The following is a 22,037-nucleotide window of genomic DNA, read 5'->3' as shown; positions in this document are numbered from 1 at the left end:
GCCTGGTGACGGTGCTAGCCGAAAGAGGCACCTGTGCTACCTTTTTAACTGCAGCCTCTCCTAAAAGTTCACGGCAAATATCCTTGGCGGCAGGCAGGATCAGTTCTTCTCCAATAGTAAATGGTTTCTTAGCCTTAGCAATGCGGTTAGCCACTAAGTATGATGCTCTCAGTGCACTCGCATTTGTTGATGTGGTGGCCCTCAGTAATTGCTTCTGTCCTTCTTGCTCACGTTGTTTTCTTTCAAAAAACTCCAAAGGCTTATCTTTTAATTCCAGTGTGCTTGGTCTCCATGTGCCGAAGTAGTTTTGAAGGATTCATTGCCTCGTTTGCTAGCTTGTCGCCACATATTATGCAGAGCGGACTTGGTGCGTGAGAGTCACCTGTTGCGATAAAACCGTATTTTAAGTATGACTCCTGGTATTGTCGGTTAAAAGAAGCTTTCTTTTTCTTGGAGGTCGTAGGCTCCTCTTCTGGCTCCTCAGTTGGCCTTTTCCCCTTTGCAAAGAAGCTCTCCAAAGACGTTTGTTTTTTACTCATTTTAGCTAGTTTGCGGCCAATTTTTTTGAGTAACATATCACGTGACCGAGACAAGCATCTTGACGTGTCAAGAGGCACAGGCGAATGTTACGTTGGGGAAAATCTGGTCGTTTTTCAAAATAAAACACCTTTCAGACTCTAATAATTAATACAACGGAAATTATATATATTACTTATTCTTTCTTTGCGGCCCGGTAGCAAATGCCTCATGGACGGGTACGGGGCCGTTGCCCGGTGGTTGGGGACCACTGCCATACAACACACAATCCTGGGAGTGCCATTTATTAATGCGACTCTACTGCCCCATACACCACACAATCCCGAGAGCCCAAAGAACCAACACACAGATTCAAGTGAGACAGGATGGAGGTCTTACATTACACTTACATACACCATGACGTTAGATAGATACATTAACACAAGTGGGGATAAACCAAGACATTAACAACAAAACAGGACCATACCGTGATACCAAACCACACTGAGCACGCCCGATCTTGTATGATCTCGGAAGCTAAGCAATGCTGGGCCTGGTTAGTACTTGGGTGGGAGACCAACTGGGAACCCCAGGGACTGGAAGCTGGGTGGCCAATGCCTCGCTTAAAAATTGCAATAGTGTCGTTCGGTCGTTTAATTTGCTAGAAAGAAAAGCTTGGAGGGTTGTTGTTGTTCCTGGTATGTTAGATATTTAATTCTGTGCTTACTTTAACAGAATGACAGTTCTGATATAAAGATAAGTAACTAGATAGCCTACTAGCTGGCTAGCTTGCTAACTAGCTCGCTAGTCCAGTCTGTTAGCTATTTCCACACACCATGACACGCCCACTGAAAGCGATGCAAGCGTTTTGCTTCGCTGGCATATATCCGTACCGTTAGTGTAAGCCCTTTAAAATGTTTCAATTTGGAAAGTTTGATAATGCGATGTGTTCATTTGAAAATATGCTTTCTAATTTCTAAAGTTAAAGTTAAAAAGTTAAAAGGCATTCACTATTTGTATTAATTTAGTATACTTTGCCAGCAAAAATACAAGAGCACTAAATTAGTCAAAGAGTGGACAATGACATGTTTAGGACTTCGAATTTGAATCCTTGACTTGGGACTTGCTTGGGACTTCTCTGTCTTAACTTGGTGCTTTACTCAAGACCTTATCGTTAGGACTTGAGACGTACTAGTTACCTTCCAAACAATGACTTTGACCCACCTCTGGATTCAGGGGTTCGTTACAGTTAGAGGGATTCAGCTTGCAGGGATCAGAACTCTTGCTTTTCTGAGATCTTTGTTAGGGTTAATCTATTCCGCTGCAGGACTGCAACATCTTCACCACTTGCACTGAGACCATTATAATGAAATCAAACACAACAAAGAAACCATTTTGCAAAGTCATACAATACTTTACCCCTTAGTACCAATATCCTACCCTTAGTGTAACCCTTGTGTGGTGAAGCACTGAGAAGTCACAGAGACACAGGGTACAGATAAGAGGGTCAGGAGGTGTGTGACAAATGTTAACCTAGTGTGGCAAGGCGATTCTAGAATGTTCCTAAAGACATGCTCTGTAAACAATTGACCCACTCCTAATTACTACAGAGTAATTGAAGCTAAAAGCCCATCTGTGTTTTAAGATCTAAAAGGTTATTGGCCCGAAACCTAGAGCCTTACATGTTTTTGCCAGTGAAATATATGGCTGAATCTTTTGCGGTAATGGAATTACAGAATGAAATACCCCTTCTGCTGCCAAACATTTGCTCTGTAGCTTCATTGCTTATGTGGAGACCACAGATAGTGCACGCAGGGTCATGAAGTGTTCATTGTTGAAGTGGCTCTCTTATTAGTCTTGTCCAGTTGCTTGCTTCATGTTGTGTCATGCAGTGGAGCACTTCAGGGAAGACGCATAAGAGATGTTCGACCCACAGTGAACTTACTCATCTTACCACTGAGCCCAATGGTATGTTCCTTGACTCTGTAATAGCTTTAAGAGGTCATCCTCTTTGAGAACAACCCATGCATGTAACCACGGCTTTCATAATTAATGAAACTTTGTAAATTTTTCTAAGTGTATGATGAAAAATAAAGGAAAAATTGTCTATGCTAAGACCTTGCTACTTGTTTGACCTTCTTTACTTTCTATGCCAGATATTTGGGCAGTGAAGGTCAACTTGCCTCCAATGTGCCGATTTATGTGATCACCGTACAATTTGAAGGTGTTCCTGAAATGTTTTGTGTCACTTTAAGTGGGAAAGGGAGATACTGTCATGTCTTGAATAATTTAAGAGACGCCAACTATAGAGCCACAGTCACAGTCCAAAACACTGTGGTTATATGCGTGAGAGACCAAACTCGGAATTGCCTCCAAGGTCTTGCACGGATCTGGGGCTCCACTGTATGTTGGCGAGCACGCAGTAAAAATCAACCGAAAATGCTACAGTTCTTCAGTCAATCACGTTTCCTAATGAACTGCCTTCTGTGTCAATCATGGGGGGAAATGAAGGAGAGAAGACATAGAGAAAGTTTGGTTTTTATGCAAAAAAGACCAAAATGAGCCAATAATGAGTTCCAAATGTTTACTATGGAAACCCCAGGGGGCGAGACTCTTCACTAAATAAATTCATACATTTAGAAAATGTTTCTGTAATAGACAGCCCATGATTTACAAACTGAATTTAAAACATGGGCCCATATGTTAATGTTCCTTAATGCAGGAAGTTTAAAGGAAAGAGATTTGTTTGAAGAGAAGGATACATAATAATGTGGAAATGAAGGATCCGGTTTGCAGCAGCAAATTGGGTGAAAACCACATTGGAACAAGCAGGCATATGTGAACAGCCTGTACATCACTCTTTTAAGAAATTCTCTGTTGGTACCAGTAGTCATTAGAGCCACTTGCTTACAGTAATTAGTGTGAAGCCCATTACAATGTCCACAGATTCAAACTGCACTATGACTTACACTGGTCTGTTTTTAAATGGGACCACACAAAACGAAGAAAAAATGTAATCCTAGCATAGAATTGAAAAATTCTGTGCATAGATATGTTGTGCTTTATTTCACGTTATTCTGCCTTTTTTTTCATTAGTACAACTGAGGTTAGATGTTCAGACATCTTCATACCCTGTTCAAGATGTGCTTTAAAACTCTAGTATGGCTCTGGGAAATAACATTTTTAATTTAGACGTGCACAACCAAAGGTGTATCATTTGCCAGCTTTGCCTGTTTGCCCCACGAGGCATTTTGTGACACTCTTTTTGCCAATTTCACATACTGAATGCCATTCCCATGGAGCACTTCTAGTTGTGCTTTAGAGGACATAGTGTGATCCTGAAATATCAACTTGTTCTCTGACTCAATGACAAGAGCTAATAAATACGTTACAGTCTTCATTGTCCTCAGACTTGAAGGGGGCTAAGTGTGGTGGTAGTAAACTCTCTGATGAGAGTCCATTCCTGATGTAGGTTACAACTATTGATGGAAATCTATCAAACATTTGAGCTTCCAGTGCCATGGAGGCTAATGCGTGTTCATAGCTTAAACGTATGCTTGGATCTGAGCGCTCGAGACACTGCAGAGCTACTGCCGATACATGTTTATGATTCAGGCATAACCACTCTGGGTTAAACATGTGCGAGAGATGTGAAGGGGCTGTTTTAGGTGTCACGTTTCAAGCATCAGTCAACATGAGGATGGTGGGCTCAGTTTGTCCACTTCTTTTCCTTCCCTCATTGTGTGTCTGAGAGAGAGAGAGAGAGCTTCAGCCCAAAGGCGCCGGGGAGAAACGCTGCCGCAGTCCTGCCCTCTGGCTACAATGAATTTCCACAACATGGCGGATTTGGGTGGAAAAAGGGAACAAAAAACATCTATTAGGCAAGTAATTGCAGCGTGATTAGCAGATGCACAGTATTTGGCATGGAGTGGGGCTTTCCATAGTTTGGAAGAAGTCTACCTACTGGTGCCTCCTGATACAATAGAACAGACTCTGCAGCCATACATCCTACATGTCTTCCTCTCTCTCCTCTCCTTTCTCTCCCTCTCCCTCCCTCTCTCTCTCTCTCCTCTCACTCCCTCTCTCTCCCTCCCTTGCTCTCTCTCTCTCTCCACCCACCCCCCGGGTCTCTTCTCCTATCAATCGTTCCCCTCCTCCTCTGGCTGTCTGGATGGGGACCAGCTGGCTTCATTAGACCGTTCGCCATTCCAGATCTGCTGTTTTGTCTGTTGCACATTTTTAGACTGTTTTATCTTAAGCGCTGTCCATCCTGGACCCTCATAAATATTGTCTTGGCGTTTCTGCATCTGCACAAACTGGCTGCTAATGAAACAATTCATGTGTCCATTGTACATTTGTTTTTTAATTAATCTTTGTGTCCAGCGCCTCTTTTTTCCCCTTCTTTTTTTGGGGGGGGGGGGGGGGGGGGGGTCGTCATTGTTTGCCATCAGTGGGAGTGAATGGATTTTAATGGGTAGAGTGAGGGGGGAAGTTTACATATTTTGTGTGCTCCCTTCACTCGAGCAGAATTCAGAGTCAAACTGAGACTCTAGTGTGATTAGGCTGTAATTTAATATAGAGAACTCTGAAAATAATACGAGTGTGTTATTTCATAAGCTTTTGAAATTCCACACCCACACAGAATGCACCAGAATGTTGTGCATTTGTCTGCAGGTCTGCAGTCCTACATCGCCTCAGGCAAACCCATTTAACGTCACCCCACCTTCCACACTGAACACTTCTGAATTATTAATACACTTCCTCCTCTCCATTATTTAACAAAACAATGATTATTTCCTCAATTGATTTTATTAGTTTGTCTGCCTTCACCGTCAGCCTGCATACATGATAAGCTAGTGAACCACCTCACTGCAACAACACTGTCATTTTTTAAGTGCAGGTGCTGCATTATGGGAATTGACAGTCCAGTGGGTTTGTTGCTGGGGCACAGTTATGTGGAGTGTGTGTGTGTGTGTGTGTGTGTTTTGGAAGGAAGATGGCAGCCATATGGTGGCTAGGGACCCTGTAGGGAGCAGTGGAGCACGGTGGCTTGGCCTGGCACGCATGGCCTCTCTGTGACCTCCGTGGTAGAGGGCAGTGCTGGAGCCTCGTCTACCGTACCCCACGTGTGGTACATAGTCCTGCGACCCGCTGAAGGGAAACACTTGTCTCTTCTCTGGAGTCGAATGTGTAGAGATAGTGGTTTAGATCAGTGAATTCAGGAACTTGTGAGATGAAATGAAAGACCACTGGCATTTGTTGCCATGCAGATATGGTATGAAGGAAAAATAAAGTGTGTTTAAAATGGCTAATATTAGTTTTGTGGGTGCGATTAATTATTAACAAGGCTAGTTGCAGTAGGCACTGTGGTCTTTTGGGATTTCCATTGAGGACGCCTTTTTTTTGGTGCCACGCTTGGGGATATATGTCTTATACAAGTTTACCAGTTAAGAATCATCTGTTTGCAATGCTTAAAGGTCACATTTCGCCTCAGTTTACTTTCACAGACCTGATTACTGTTCCCTCCAGGTCAGGTAGAGCCAGTCTGAAATATTACTCTATACTTAAGAGTAAGCACTGCAGGGACTAGTACAGTTTGCTATCCTTTGTTGATGGGGATGGCCTTAATAATAATAATAATAATAATAATAATAATAATAATAATAATAAACTTTATTTGTATAGCACCTTTCATGCAAAACAATGCAGCTAATTATTATATTATATATTAATGGAATATGTCTTAGTCTGGCATGCTGGTTTAGAGAATTTAAAACTTGGCCTCTCTACTTGATAAGAAACTGATGTTCTGATGACATGCCACTATTCATGTTTTTTTCCCTAACATACTCCCTTAAGCCACAGCAGTACTGTTTTAGTTCTTGTTGGTGTCCATATAAATCTCTTAACATTTCTTTAGAGGCAGCTGTTGAGAGGGAGTCGACTGCGTTTGTAATTAGCGATGTGGTGCTACTCCTATTGTCATTGCAAAGAAAGTGTTGAAGCAATGCCACGGATTTGAGATATCTTAGCTTCCTGCTAAGCCTATCTTAGGCCCTTACTGTTACTGCTGCTTCTGCATTTTTACCTTTGGCATCAGAGGCGTCTCCTAGCAGAAGCACAGGGAAGCCAAGCTTCCTCAGAATTAAATGACTTGAGATGTGGAAATTTCTAGAACAGTAACACACGTGAAATAAACTTGAATGCAACATTTCACATCATTATATTCCTGTTTTGATTATGTAGGCTACCTATTATTTTTACAGTGACTCTAGTGACAGGAAAGCTTTTCAAAGTTTCTGGCTTTACAGTATAGGCTTGACTTGCATGTACATTTCATGCTGCCAAAAGAAAGCCAGACTCAGTTCACGCCCACTTGGCCTTATTTTTATTTTTATTTTTTAGAAAATTAGCCAATTATTGTTGAGTGTTGAACAGCTTTAACTGGACTGTGAAAGACAAAACAATGCCCTGTGGGGGTGTAGAGGAAACCCATGAATGTTAGGCTTTAATGAAAACATTAATCGCAAGTGGGCGGATGAGAGAATCCAACCTGGTGTTTGTCTTCACATCAATCAGATAAAAACTCCAAGACATGATGAACTATTAAACTGAATAGTGTCCACTGACTTCAGTCAGTGAACTGCCAGTGTAAACATTTGTTAATAAAATAATTAATGCAAATGTGTTAATAAAATACAAGTAGATAAATACATTTCTTTGTAGATGCCTTGTTTGTTTGTTAATGCCTTATGAATGATTGGAATAAAAGAATGGGCGGAAAACGACTGAGACGGCAGTTTTGAAACGGTCAGTAGGATTATGTTCCCCAACAAAGTTTAAAGTTTATGCTAATACTGTGGCTCAAGAAACAAGTTACCCACGCTACTTACTACTGAAGCGAATTAGCGAACAAGCGAATTAGCCCTGGTCAGTTGACAAACATCAGAAAACAAAGTCCATTGGTTGATATTTAATTGATCTGTCATCCTTGTAGGCTTGGCTGCTCTTCTTTAGGCTTTAGGCCGTCCTGATTTTGTCAAGTCTGGTTGTCTTAAATCTTTGAGGCGCTTAATTAAGTTATTCCCTATAGCAAGTTTAGCCATGTCCATCTCTAATAAGAGGTTGGGCTTCATGTAATGTCTGGGTTCTGCTGGAGGTTAATGGCTTTTCATGTTTAGAGGTGTGTTCATTCTGTGCCAGTCATGGTTGGTAAAAGGGCTATGCAGAAAGGATCATGCTAAAGAGCCTAAATAAATCACCATCCATTTTGGAAAGAGATATTCCATTTTGTCCATCTTTCATCGTGATCTTTTTTTTTCCCACTGATGAACCTGGACAAAGTGAAATGTTTCTTAAGACCACTGCTCTGTTATTTGTCTTTGATTCCAGCGCAAGGTTGCTTTATGAGATGATCTAGTGTAATGAGTTATTTATGTGTTTCATTATTTATTTATTTGATTATTTTGTAAATTATTTATCTATTGAATTATTAATTCATCTTCATGACAAGCCTTGAATTATATATGGCTTAATTTGAGATTATTGCATTCAGATGCCACATTGTTGCCGTGTTGGATTGCATTTTCACGTCAACTCACAGAAGGAAATTAAATCTATCTCTCAGGCCATTTTGTCTTAATTTGAACTGAAGAACTAAAGCAGAGACAGGTCCTAGCAAGGACAAAAAAAATCGTGATGACAACAAGAAAATTCATTTCAACAAAAACAAAATAAAAAGGGCTTCGTAGTTCATGTTTCTTTTCAAACCATACTTTACATGTATGCAGATGCAGTCTAGGCCTATGCTTATTCATGTCCACCAGTATGACGGTAGAATAACTGTGTCTTTTAGCAGACATGGCATGAAGAACAAATGCCATCTTAACCACTGGACTGGTTGTACTTGAAAGGTTACCTTAGTCCGAAGAGTTGTGATACTAATGTTGTTGATTCTCTGTGAAACTGTGACTGTTCAACATAATTTAGCCGGTCAGCTCTTTGCCATTAGAGTACATACGCAGATACACTGGTCTAATATATGGATCTTCAGATATACTGGTGTAACACATGGATCTTCAGATATACTGGTCTAATGCATGGCTCTTCAGATATACTGGTCTTATGCATGGATCTTTAGATATACTGGTCTAATGCATGGATCTTCACTTCAGCCAACGCAGATATACTGGTCTAATGCATGGCTCTTCAGATATACTGGTCTAATGCATGGATCTTCAGATATACTGGTCTTATGCATGGATCTTTAGATATACTGGTCTAACACATGGATCTTCAGATATACTGGTCTTATGCATGGATCTTCAGATTATACTGTTCTAATGCATGGATCTTCACTTCAGCCAATGCAGATATACTGGTCTAATGCATGGATCCAGTCAAGTGTTATGTAATCTGTTGGCTGAAGTGAAATATGTATCAAACCTGTTGATCAATATACTTAAGTCTCAACCAGACATGCATTATAAACAACAGTTAATTCAGACTTTTTATAGTACAGTAATTTCAGACTTATAAATTATAATAATTTTTCTTCTTTTTTGGGACATGTATGATATCTTACAGATCAGCAGAGAGCAAAAAGTGTGAATTGACTGCAAATGGAAATTACTTTCTTACACAGCTGCATGAACCAGTTTATCTAGTAGTCATTATCAGTTATACACCCATCTAATTATGTATCCCCTCTGTTTATTATTTTTAGTTTTAACATTATTTCATTTTGATTACATTTTTGAAATCATAATTAAATTGTATGTGTCATGTCCTTAGTCTGATATTATCATAAAGAAAGACAGTGTACCACTTCACATCTGGAAGTCCTTAATTGAAAAGCTGTGAAATTTATTTCAGAATAAAATAATACAAAAAAAAAACATGTAGAAACAACAGAAGTCGAGAGACTGTTCATCAACACTTCCACGACGAGATTGTCTGGGAAAAGACGAGGAATTGGTAAAACTTTAGATGTGTTGGGAAAAAGCTAACTACTTTCTTTCACCAAGCGCTCTCCAGCATTCTTGCTCTCTATAATGAAGCATTCATTATGATTATTTTATAGGACTGAAGTTTTTAAAAACTACAGGAATGCATTACTCTGCATAATGAACAGATGTTGTGGCAACAAGCACATACATTATGCATAAAAAATTATTTCAGTTTTGATTGTAGATGCTGATTTATTGAGACAAGTCTAGCTTACAACAGTAATGGATTTAGGATATGCTTTTGCTGTGTTATTTCCATAATTAATAATAGGGAGGCAACACATTATATATGCTTTGTATTTATAAGTTTGAGAACACTTGAGCTATTATAAATACAGTGGTGCTGCCGAACTTACAGCCATGTCAGATTAATTATAAATCAGGCATTGAGTCTGGAAACATAAATATATAATTTAGAAAATCTTGAGGAGCATTAGTTTATTTTTTTTCTCTCTCCTCCAAACCCATTATTTTTTCATATATGTCCTTACACTTACACAATCAGATTCTGTGTGGCTTTGACAGGCGTGATGGATCTGTCTAGTGTGACTGCAGTGAGTTAAGGAGAAAATAACCAGCAGTGGAAGAAAGAAACTGGAGTGTCGTGTCCAAACTTAGGCAGTTTAACTTTGCCTGTGCCTGAATTCCTCCTGTTCACAAACCATGTACTACACTCTCTGTCTGACAGTTTTCATGGTTAACAGTTAGCTATGTACTGATGGTTCACGGGGAATCCCATAATGCCTTTTAAAACACTGTGATGGAAAAGAGAAAAGTTGGTCACTGCCGTGCAGGAGAAGATCCAAGCTCCAAAACGTAGGTTTTGTTCAACCCAGGAACCACCGAGGCGAATGGGTTTGACTACACACAGTAGAATTAATGATTTGAAGACACATCATTGTTAAATAATTTATTCTGGCCTCAAGGATGGTTAGAAGCAGAGTAAAACACTAATAAATCATTTGTGGTGCTGCTGGTTGTCACTTTCAATTATTTCTGGCTTTCTGATAAACTGCTGCACCTGCCAGCACATGGCCTTTTTTTCCCTTTTGAGCCAAAATTGCTTAAACTTTAACTATACTTCCTCTATGTGTTTTTTCCCTGGGCCATAATATGCATGGTGGTGATGACTCAATCAGCCTTAGCACAGCTAGTGTGATGACATCAGAGTCATTAAGAAGGTCCTTGCTTAAACAGTGTTCATGGTTTTTTTTGGACTGTTTAATTGATTTGGACGCAGACGTTAAGTACTTTTGATATGTTTAAGCATGTCATGTCATAATTGAGCTAGGAATAATTCATTGCATGTCATTTTTGTCTTCTTTTGTCATACTGAGACAAGTGGACAGCACCGCTCGACTCTTAAGTGGCGGCAGTTAAACCAATACCGAGAAAGGTCACGAATTTACTACGTATATAGAATTACACCAGTTTGAATAAAACATCTCATTGCTCCCTTGATTATTTTTTTTTGGTCACAATAATTGGCAGCGTCAGGTAGGTTAGGCGGAATTTCAGCTGCAGGATCACCTTCAGCGTTGTCTCTTGTCAGTGATGCTGTGTACTCAGACTGTGGATACTGCCCCAGAATAGACTCATGCTACATCAAGGCTCAATCATCATACAGGGCCCAATTTAGAGCGTATTCCCTACAGACAAACAAATAGTGTCCTAAAAACATGCAGTTGATTTATGAGTAATTAACTTTACAACCAGAGGTATTCTGGGTAGCTAAATGTCCTTGTCTTGATGAAGTGAGATTTAAGGTGACAGAGAATGTCTCTCACATTTAACTGAATAGTTTATAACAGTTGTGTATTGCTTTGATTTCAATTACCAGTGTTATGAATTGTTACAGAGAAGTTACAGTGCTATATGACAGGACAAATAGTGCACAAGGGATAGTTCTGTCGTTGTTATGTAGTGACTTTATTCGTGCAGGTGCTCAGCATAAATATTGTATGTGTCCTATACATATAATTGGTTCATGCTTGTGACTCTTCGCCCCCCCTACAAAAAAAAAGTATTATAATTCATATAATTCAGGTATAAACATATGCATTTACATTCAGCTGTGACATGTATATAACAGGGGCATTTTTAAACTTGCTAGACATGATGCATTAATGTTTTTTTTTTTATTTCTGTTTTTTTTCCAACACTGCTCCATAGTCTGAAGTCTCAAAAAGTTTTTTTTTATTTTTGATAATGATACAAATTGTGAATCCTAAAGCACCATTGAAGCTGAGAAAGAATGGCCCTCTGGGGGGGATCTCAGAGCCTGGTGACACGTGATGCAGAATCTTTCTGCATTTCTCCATCTTCAAAAAGACAGTGATTCAAATGTTAATTAACTGTTACTTAAAGAAAGCGACCTCCAGCACATTTGCCACCTGTGCCAGAATGAGCCAAAATGGCCCTTGAAGCATAGAAGTGTTGAGCAAACAGTCCTCTACACAAGGTGCAATCACCGCTCGGAGTGCGCGGAAACCACTGGAAAGATCCAAGCGTCTGCTGTGCGAGGAATCTTATTAGGTAATGACAGAGTAGGAGGTAATCAAGTTGAGATTGTCGTTTCCTCAGAAAAGGGGACAAAAGGAAGCACTAGAACTGAGTAGCTGATTCGACGACAAAATATATCATGAGATTGAAAAGCTAGCCTCCCCTTCTCCAGAAAAATTTGTATTGATGAATCTTATGTTATTGCTACCTTCAGTTCTTTTCTGTCATCTTCAGCTTCCCAGAATCTTTTTTTTCTCTCCACAAGTCTGTTGTGTGATGAAAGAAAATAATATGTTTTGAATTGTCTTCTATTGAACTGATTAAGTCGATGCACATAATCATAGCCTCTTAAAAACAGATCTGGTATCACCCCTCTCACTCCCTCCTTTTCTATGAACATATAAATTGCACTGATTAACACTGTTGAACATTCACATGTATTTTTTCGCTTTATTTCAGTACAACAGATTGTGTATTGTGGCAGAGCGAAAATATGTTTCTAGGTGTAAAAATGGCTTTTTAATTCTGTGCAACAACACATTGCCATTTAGTGTTGTCACGATACATAAATAATGACTTCAGTACGATACCTGTCTAAATATCCCGATACCAATACTGAAATGATTCCACGGCAAAGAGCTAAAACAAAAGGAAAAGTAATAAAAGAATACAGGACAGAACTTGGAACTTTTTTTTATTAATTAGGAGGTGTGTCGAGTCAGTTGTGTTCAGCCTACTTTAGTACACTATTGTAGTGTGTAGGCTAATCATTCTGGGTTTGAGCCAGACTTATTAGTTTCATGTGCAATAAAACTGTAGTTTATGTGTTTTCTTGTTTGTGTTTTCATACATGTAGGTGTGTTTTTCATAATAGTTATAACATTAATAATTGGATTACTGCAAATAATTAGATGTAGGTCATAGTGTTATTAAAGCTTTTACATGGTATGCAGTCTGACATATTCTGATGTCCCCTATACTTGAGTTTATGTGATAGTTAACTTTAAATGTGCAACCTGATATCACTTATTAAGACTCAACACACCACCTTGGCAGAGGTCTGCGCATTTTCTAGTAATAGAAATCATTATTGACAAAAATGTACATGCCATGGTTACTATTACCAGTACTGACTGAGTGTAAATTGATCATTTATAACTGGAGTTGTTGATCTGCATATTTGTGAATGCCTGAATCTTAGTAGCTTGCAAGTTATGAGAAAGTTAACGTTACCAGTGTGAACATTGTGTTTGCATATGTTTGCCACATTGGTGAGTTGGCTAAAAAGATAAAGCCAAATTAATCAGTTATCATTAACCTTAATTGCCTCGTCAAACTCCAATGGTGGAAAACGTTTGCTTGTCCCAAAATATATCACACTTGCTTGACTTAAATGTGAGTGTATGGGCATGATGTAGCCTAATTATGTTATCTATCACAGTCACTAACCTGTCGCTTTTTGAATTCTTTGTACAGGTTGGCTTGTCTGTCGGCAAAATGCTTTGCCACGTTGAATGCTGCCTTGGTCTGCGTAGGTTTAAAACATCTTTTACAGAGGGGCTTTGTGGTGTCTCGGCTATGTAAGCGAAATAATGCCATATTTCGCTTCACACATCTACTTTGTGGACATTTACATTTACATTTAGTCATTTAGCAGACGCTTTTGTCCAAAGCGACGTACAAGGGAGAGAACAGTCAAGCTAAGAGCAATAAAAAAAACATGATGTACAGGCATGAAAATCCCTCACCTTTCGGCGAAATTCGCCGTTTTGAAACCAAAATAGGTGACCTACGTGAATCGTGTAGATTCGATGAGAATTTTTTTTGGGGGGGGGGGGGGGGGGGTGTGTAGGTATTCATATTCAGTGAACTGCGAACAGGTGCGCGTGCCAGAAGGGAGCGCGAGATTCAGTGAATTGCAAACAGGTGCGCGTGCCAGAAGGGAGCGCGAGTGCATGGAAATATTAACGCGAAGTTGCCTTGCATCACCAGTGCAGACCACCATCAGAAGCTAAAAGCACGCCTGCTGAAGAAGAGAAAGGGGCGAGGCTGAGACGTGGCAAAACAGCGAAAGCGGGCCATGAAGACACTGGTGGTTCAGGCAAAGAAGAAAAAATGATCTGGTTCTGAGAGTATTACGAACTGTAATGTAAATTGTTATCTTTGCCAATAAAATGTATTAAAATTAGGGCTGTCAAAGTTAACGCGTTAATCTATGAGATTATTGTGGCCGAGATTAATGAGATAAAATATTTTAAGGCAGTTAACGCAACTTTGTTTACTTCCGATGTGCATTGACACATGACACGAAACCGCCGCGTGCCTGCAGTCAGGAATAGGAGAGACCGAGACGGTAGTTGAAGATGGAGAGAGCAGAGGGATTGTTGGGCGGAAAGTTTCTGTTTAAGAGTAAAAATGACGGAACAACCGACAAAACTAAAGTTGTATGTAGCATATGTCAAGCTGAATTTAGCTATCACAGAAGCAGCTCGTCTTTAAGTTATCACCTTAATGCAAAGCACCCGACAGAAAGCAGTCCCAGGTTAGATGGTCGCCAACCCACACTCCACGACTTCACTAAAATAACTAGACCAGTCCGTGAAAAGGTTACCAACACTTACGCAGTTTAGGTTGCCGGTGACTGTCGGCCCATCAACATAGTTGAGGACGGTGGGCTGTCTGAGGTGATTCGAATTGCTTCAGGGGAGGGGGGGGGGGGGTGTAGGTATTCATATTCAGTGAACTGCGAACAGGTGCGCGTGCCAGAAGGGAGCGCGAGATTCAGTGAATTGCGAACAGGTGCGCGTGCCAGAAGGGAGCGCGAGTGCATGGAAATATTAACGCGAAGTTGCCTTGCATCACCAGTGCAGACCACCATCAGAAGCTAAAAGCACGCCTGCTGAAGAAGAGAAAGGGGCGAGGCTGAGACGTGGCAAAACAGCGAAAGCGGGCCATGAAGACACTGGTGGTTCAGGCAAAGAAGAAAAAATGATCTGGTTCTGAGATTATTACGAACTGTAATGTAAATTGTTATCTTTGCCAATAAAATGTATTAAAATTAGGGCTGTCAAAGTTAACGCGTTAATCTATGAGATTATTGTGGCCGAGATTAATGCGATAAAATATTTTAAGGCAGTTAACGCAACTTTGTTTACTTCCGATGTGCATTGACACATGACACGAAACCGCCGCGTGCCTGCAGTCAGGAATAGGAGAGGCCGAGACGGTAGTTGAAGATGGAGAGAGCAGAGGGATTGTTGGGCGGAAAGTTTCTGTTTAAGAGTAAAAATGACGGAACAACCGACAAAACTAAAGTTGTATGTAGCATTTGTCAAGCTGAATTTAGCTATCACAGAAGCAGCTCGTCTTTAAGTTATCACCTTAATGCAAAGCACCCGACAGAAAGCAGTCCCAGGTTAGATGGTCGCCAACCCACACTCCACGACTTCACTAAAATAACTAGACCAGTCCGTGAAAAGGTTACCAACGCTTACGCAGTTTAGGTTGCCGGTGACTGTCGGCCCATCAACATAGTTGAGGACGGTGGGCTGTCTGAGGTGATTCGAATTGTTCAGGGGACAATTCTTACGATTTACCGTTGCATACATTCCTTGTATGACGGCGAGAGAGCACGAAAAAATTCAGCTCCTCGAACAAGCTGCCAGCGTCGCCCTTACTGGTGACAACTGGACATCAGTCAGAAATGACAATTACCTGGGTGTCACAGCTCATTTTATTGACAATGTATGGAAATTGAGATATTTTGCATTGGAAGTAAAAAAAAAAAAACATTCGCGACATACAGCGGAGGACTGTGCAGAGGAATTCATCGACGTCTCAAACAGATGGGAGATAAGTGGCAAACTGACCACTTTAGGCACTGATAGTGCCCGTATTATGTTGGCAGCTGCTAGGCTACTTCCATTTTAACATCTACCCTGCGCGGCACACAGTCTGTACCTGGCTGGCACTTTATAGGTATGAGTTATAGGCCTGAGCCTCTTTGAAAACACAGTTCTGCGTGTAGTTTTGTGTTAAAAAAAAAAAATACAATTAAACAACAGTGTCTAAAATACACGCTGTCTGAAAGTGATTACTCGTTAATTTATAAGATTTAGTCTTTAGAAATCAAACAAACTTTTAATCACGATTAATTTAGATTAATGCATTTCAAAATGTGAGATTAATTAGTTAATTTTTTTTGTATCTATTGACAGCCCAAATTAAAATCTGAATTACATAACATTGTATTGGCTGTCAATCATGATGGAAGAGTAATAATAATAATAATAATAAAACTTTATTTATATAGCACCTTTCATGCAAAAGAATGCAGCTCAAAGTGCTTTACAGCAAATACATAATATGCACAAAGAAATGACATGCACATAAAAATAGACATCAAAGAAACATAACAAAGATATAGTGCAAAAAAAAAAAAAAAAAATTATAATTATAATTATAGAGATATATTTAATCCAACCCCTTAATATCACCAGTAGAGATTTAAATTAAATTAAATTAAAAGTATTTATATATATATATATATATATAGTGCGAAGTGGTAGCTAGTTAAAGGCTAATGTGAAGAGGTACGTTTTTAGTTTTCTTTTAAAGATGTTAAGCGAGCTGGCTTCCCTGATGTCTATAGGCAGTATGTTCCATAGCACTGGGGCGTAATTGACAAATGCTGCGTCCCCGATTTTCTTACGGCTTTTGCTGGGAACCTCCAATAAACCAGCATTCGATGATCGCAGTGTTCTTGAGGGCAAGTATTTCACTAGGGAGTTTGCAATGTAACTTGGTCCTAGCCCATTAAGGGCTTTGTATATTAGGAGAAGGACCTTAAAGTCAATTCTAAAAGTTACTGGAAGCCAGTGCAGAGCAGCTAAAACTGGACTAATGTGCTCTCTCCTCTTGGTAGACAAGTTAAGTTACAGCATGTCCGCCATCTCTTGTGGGGGCTATGCATTAACCCATTTGTGGTGCCCTTACCACATTGTGCCTCTTATACTGTATGTTAGACCCAGTGACATCAGTGCATAATACTTAGTAAGGAGGCCATAATAATTTTGGACTCATGGCTGAAGTTAAGTTTCTCCAGCTCTCCCCAGGTTGGCAAAAAAAGCATCTCTAAATGCATCAGATTGATGCTTTAAAATATGGAATATTAAAAAAAATCTTACGGGGGAGCATGCCCCCGGACCCCCCTAGAGGGGTAATATCCTTCTCACCTTTTTCACCCCTGACTTGTTTTCATGCCTGGGTGTAACAATAAATACTACTTTACATAAGAATTAGAAAAACGACCTAGAAAGGAAAAAGAAGTGCAGGAATGTGACTGCTGAAGTGCAAGTTAAGCGCTAGTCAAGATGCCAGTTAGGAAGGGAGGTGCTCTCTGAAGAGTTAGGTCTTCAAAAGCTTCTTGAAGGTAGAGAGGGACGCCCCTGCTCTGGTAGCACTAGGCAACGTGGAACTACAAATGAGAATAGTCTGGATTGCCGTGTTTGACATGCCATGGACGGTGGACAAAAGCACTTGTATCTACAGCCATGCCTCTGGTTTTGTCATCATGAAAGCTGCCGTGTGCAGCTTCAGCATGAAAATGGTTGTCACGCCCACTGTGCCTGCCGGGAGTAGAAGCAGAGTGCTGCACACAAACATTGCCCTGGTGTCGCACGTTGACGCGACTCACAGGAAATACGGCTCTTATTAAAACACTTGTCTTTCTTCAAGGGTCGATACTAATGAAATGGGGTGTAGTACCGTTTTTAAGGATAGGGTATCGCAATACCGTTCTGGTATCTGATTACTTTGCAACACTGTTGCTATTGTTAGCATTCAGAGACATCAGATGTCAAAATGTCGGTGTTTGTCAGGCATTCAGATGTTCATCGGATATACAGTAGTGTTATTCTACAACCTCTTGGCATCTGAATAAGTGGTGTGTGATAGTAGGCAAAAACTTGAAATTTAAAGGGCCTCAACACAATTGACAGGTTTAAAGACTTCACATTATGTAGACAAAACTACTAATACTACTAATATTTTGATCTTACTGGAGCATCTTATGATACATGGTGTAGATAATACTGCGTTTGTAGTGAAGTAGTGATAGACACTGGGAAGAGAAGCTGTGGTGTGATGTGCTGAGGTATTTGTCAAACATCTGAGACTACACTGTTTTTAATCTTGGCCTGGCCTGGCCTGCCTGCCTGAAAATGTGATGTAGACTCATGTTACTACCAGTCTGCAACCTAGTGTCGTCCCAGCCGTCACATAACAGTAGGTGATGCCAGTTCATTAGGAAGAATGTGGATCGAAATAAGGACTTAAATTCTTCGGCCTTGGTGTCAACAAATGAACTATGCTGACTTATTGGAACAGTCGCTGCCTCCTTCGTAATTACAAGAACAAAAGGGGCTTCCTTTAAGGCACTTAAGCTGGTAGCCACTAGCTCCTCTTGGATCTCTTCTCTGGCCTGGCGTAGACATGAGTAGTGTAAGTGTTAAAGGAGGTTCAGTTCAACATCTTGTTGTTCCCCCTTCTGCCGTTTAAATTAAAAACTTTTGTGAAACTTTAGAAGATAGAAGAGCCTTTTTGTGCATACAACTACATTTGGAGTGCTGCTCGTGTTGGTGCGACGAGGGACAACATATAACACAACAATAGTACAAATAGCTAAAATAAAGTACAAATAGCTAAAGAAAATATATGTTAAGAGTTCGATAAAAGTGCGGTGGCATAGATTGCACGTACTTCCCTGAGGTCCTTTACAATAAATACAGGAACATTTGTTCTACACATGTGTAAGGTGACTGAGATGGCATAAGTGACAAGCACTGCAGAGGTTTGCATGCGGCAGTGTAGCTATGGAGAGCATGCAATACTTTAGATTTCTTGTCAGTGTTTAGGGTAGTGTCATCTGACTTGAACTCGTTTTGGTTTGGCAAGTTGAAAACCACTTTGCTGATAACTGCTCTGCCACACTACTGTTAGCATGTTAGCTGCCACGCTATTGGAAGCATGTTAGCTGCTACACTATTGGAAGCATGTTAGCTGCCACGCTATTGGAAGCATGTTAGCTGCTACACTATTGGAAGCATGTTAGCTGTTACACTATTGGAAGCATGTTAGCTGCTACACTACTGGAAGCATGTTAGCTGCTACAATATCTCTTCATGTACCGTTCCTGTCCTCAGTCAAAAAAAAATACTGTTGCTGCCTGATGTCTGAAGTAAGAGAGCCAGAGCAAGTGTTCTATATCTAGTTCCAGTGTTAGCTCATTGTGTCCAAGACAATTCAGCTAGTCAGCTTCAAAACCGCCAAGGTCCCCACTGCCTTAATATGACATAACATGAGTATATTAATAACATAACATTAATGCCCCTGTTAAGACAGTGTTGAAAGAATGTAAGGCCCTCTTAAACAGGGACTACAAAGCTAGCTAATTATCTACTTTGACCTGGTTGATAAGCAAAAGTGGGATTCAAAAACAGGGGTTGTGTTTTGAACCAATGCAGACATTCGCAGTGCTCAGCCTGTGCTCAGTCTCTACTTGAGGAAGCCTGTAGATTACTGTACGGTTGTTTGTTTGTTTTGTGGTAGATGCAGTGTGTTTATGTGTAGCCCCCTGTGTACTGGCACAGTGAAGTTAACATACCATCCTGTGTTTTCAGTTTTGGTGTCATGTCCTGCTGTTGCCTACAGGAAAACAATTACAGTTACTGAAAAGAGTGTATGCTCATTAAGGTTATAAATGAAGACACTGTAAAATGACAGTAGTCATGGACAAATACAGATTAAACCTCGGTGCATGCTGAGGAACACAAAAATTACAGTATAGATGTCGGCAAGCGTGTAGTTAGGAATACAGTACATTTAATTTGAGTACACTACATCTGCTAGTGCACTGCAGCGATGCTGTGGGCAAAGAAAACAGCAGCGGCGCACACACACACACACACACACACACACACATACAGGTCCCCCAGAGGACATTGAGAGAGTGCGCCCCGGTATTAATGGGAGGTGTGACGGCCCTCACTGCGGCTTTCACGCCTCACTCCTCGCCTAATGCAAATTAGAGGCAACACAAGTTATCCATTTGAGATATTGAGTTGGTATAGAGATAAAGCATGCACTTACACCCCGCAGCCACGAGAGAGGCGTCAGGGGACGGCTCCCTCTGTTTATCTGTCACCTACATTAGTGCATGCAGAAGTTCGCTGCAGGTGGCATCAAATATTAAACGCTAACCTCATTCTTTTTTTTTTTGCTATTTTTTTCCCCTCACTGACCAAAGCAAGCAGGCCATCCTGGGGGAAGGGGTCTCTCTCTCTCTCTCTCTCTCTCTCCCTCTCTCTCTCTTTCTTTCTTTCTCTCTCTTTCGCGACCTGTGTCTCTCCCTCGCTTTTATAACACGTTATGCCTTGAATATTAATTTAAAATAAGCAAGTCTGCATAAATTGGAGTTATGTTATCAAAACTGTAAGAGTGTATTGTTGTACTAATAATAACAATGTATGTTAGAGACACAATGTGTAGTCATCTTGGGGGGATGGGGGGGGGGGGGGCGGGTTGTCCTTGTTGTCCTTGTGGTCCTTGTTTTTGTACTTTTGTGTATGATCGTAGAGGAGTGCTGAAGTGGGGTTTATGAGAACATTTGTGAGGGCATAGATTAATATGACTTGGAGGATTAATAACTGTTAAGTTTTATGCAGTGGGACATTAGCTTGACATTTGTTACATCTTGGTAGAGTGTGCTTTATCCATCCAAAATAGGTAGATAGGCCCTGTGATAGGGCTAAGATTGAACAGCTTTACCTTATTCACATGTATGTTTACGTAGAGTAGCATTATGGCACTGTTAATACAGAATATTCACAGACTTATGAGTAAAACTGCAACATCCTCTCCTGCAGTGGACAAGAGAGCTGAAGGAAGCAAACGGATGGTAGCACATATCTGATTGCTGTAGGCTCGTATTTGGACAACAATACAGCCTCTTCATCTCTGCCACGTGTCTGTGTGACGTTTCGACTCAGCCAACCGAAAGTCAGACTCCTCAGCCAGCATTCATCGAGCGTCAGCCAGCACACTGAGGTGGTAAGCGACTGACGTGCGAGACGCTTGGCATCTAACGCTGGAAGGGCCAGCTCTCGGGGACGGGGCGAGCAGGGGAGCGGTCGACGTCACTCTCGTGCGTCTGCCGCGTGACACATCCCTAATCTGATAACGGATGGGGACAGGTTGTGTTCCCTGTACCTGGCAGAGTACCTCCCAACCTGCATGCGCGGATTTATGCGGATAAGGGCCCCCGTCTTGGCAAACGCAAGGCATCCTCCGGAGAATAGTTAAAGGGTGATTAATCATTGTTTAGGCGCAGAATGTGTGGGGAAGAATGGGAAAGCGCCACTTCACACCTCTGAAGCAATTAATCCCTGTGATCTCCGCCAGGTTTGTCTTGTAGATAAGTCAGGGTACAAAACTGTTTCTAATTTATCAACCCACTCATGCCATCCGGCATAAAACACACAATTTATTTCCAATCATTTATAGTCAAATTTTAAAAAGAGTGACTTTGCCACATCCAAGTGTGCCTTATATTAGCTTCATATAAACTAAGTACCCGAGATTACAATGGGAATCTTGTTTTATTGTGCACATCTGGTCGAGTCACAATGCATTTTCTCATTTGCAGGCTGAATTTTTGAGTGAATGTGGCATAAATCATTTTGCTAATCAGAAGCATAAGTGACGGGAGGGCCATCTCCCCTCTCTGAAACAAAGGAACAACATATGGCTCAAAAAGCACTCTGATCTTTTATTTCCAAGGTATATAACCTGTGCATAAACCAACATTATTGGATTGATTTGCATTTTTGTTTCATACTGAAGCCAGGGGGTTTATTCACCATGCCTTTCCAGATGACTGCAGATATATAACTAAATATATAGAACTGGTTCTATTGTGATTAATCTTTTTCACTGTGTGTAGACCTATACACA

The sequence above is a fragment of the Clupea harengus genome, chromosome 11 (assembly GCF_900700415.2).
Source record: "Clupea harengus chromosome 11, Ch_v2.0.2, whole genome shotgun sequence".
NCBI lineage: Eukaryota > Metazoa > Chordata > Actinopteri > Clupeiformes > Clupeidae > Clupea > Clupea harengus.
Note: the sequence above shows the minus strand (reverse complement) of the source record.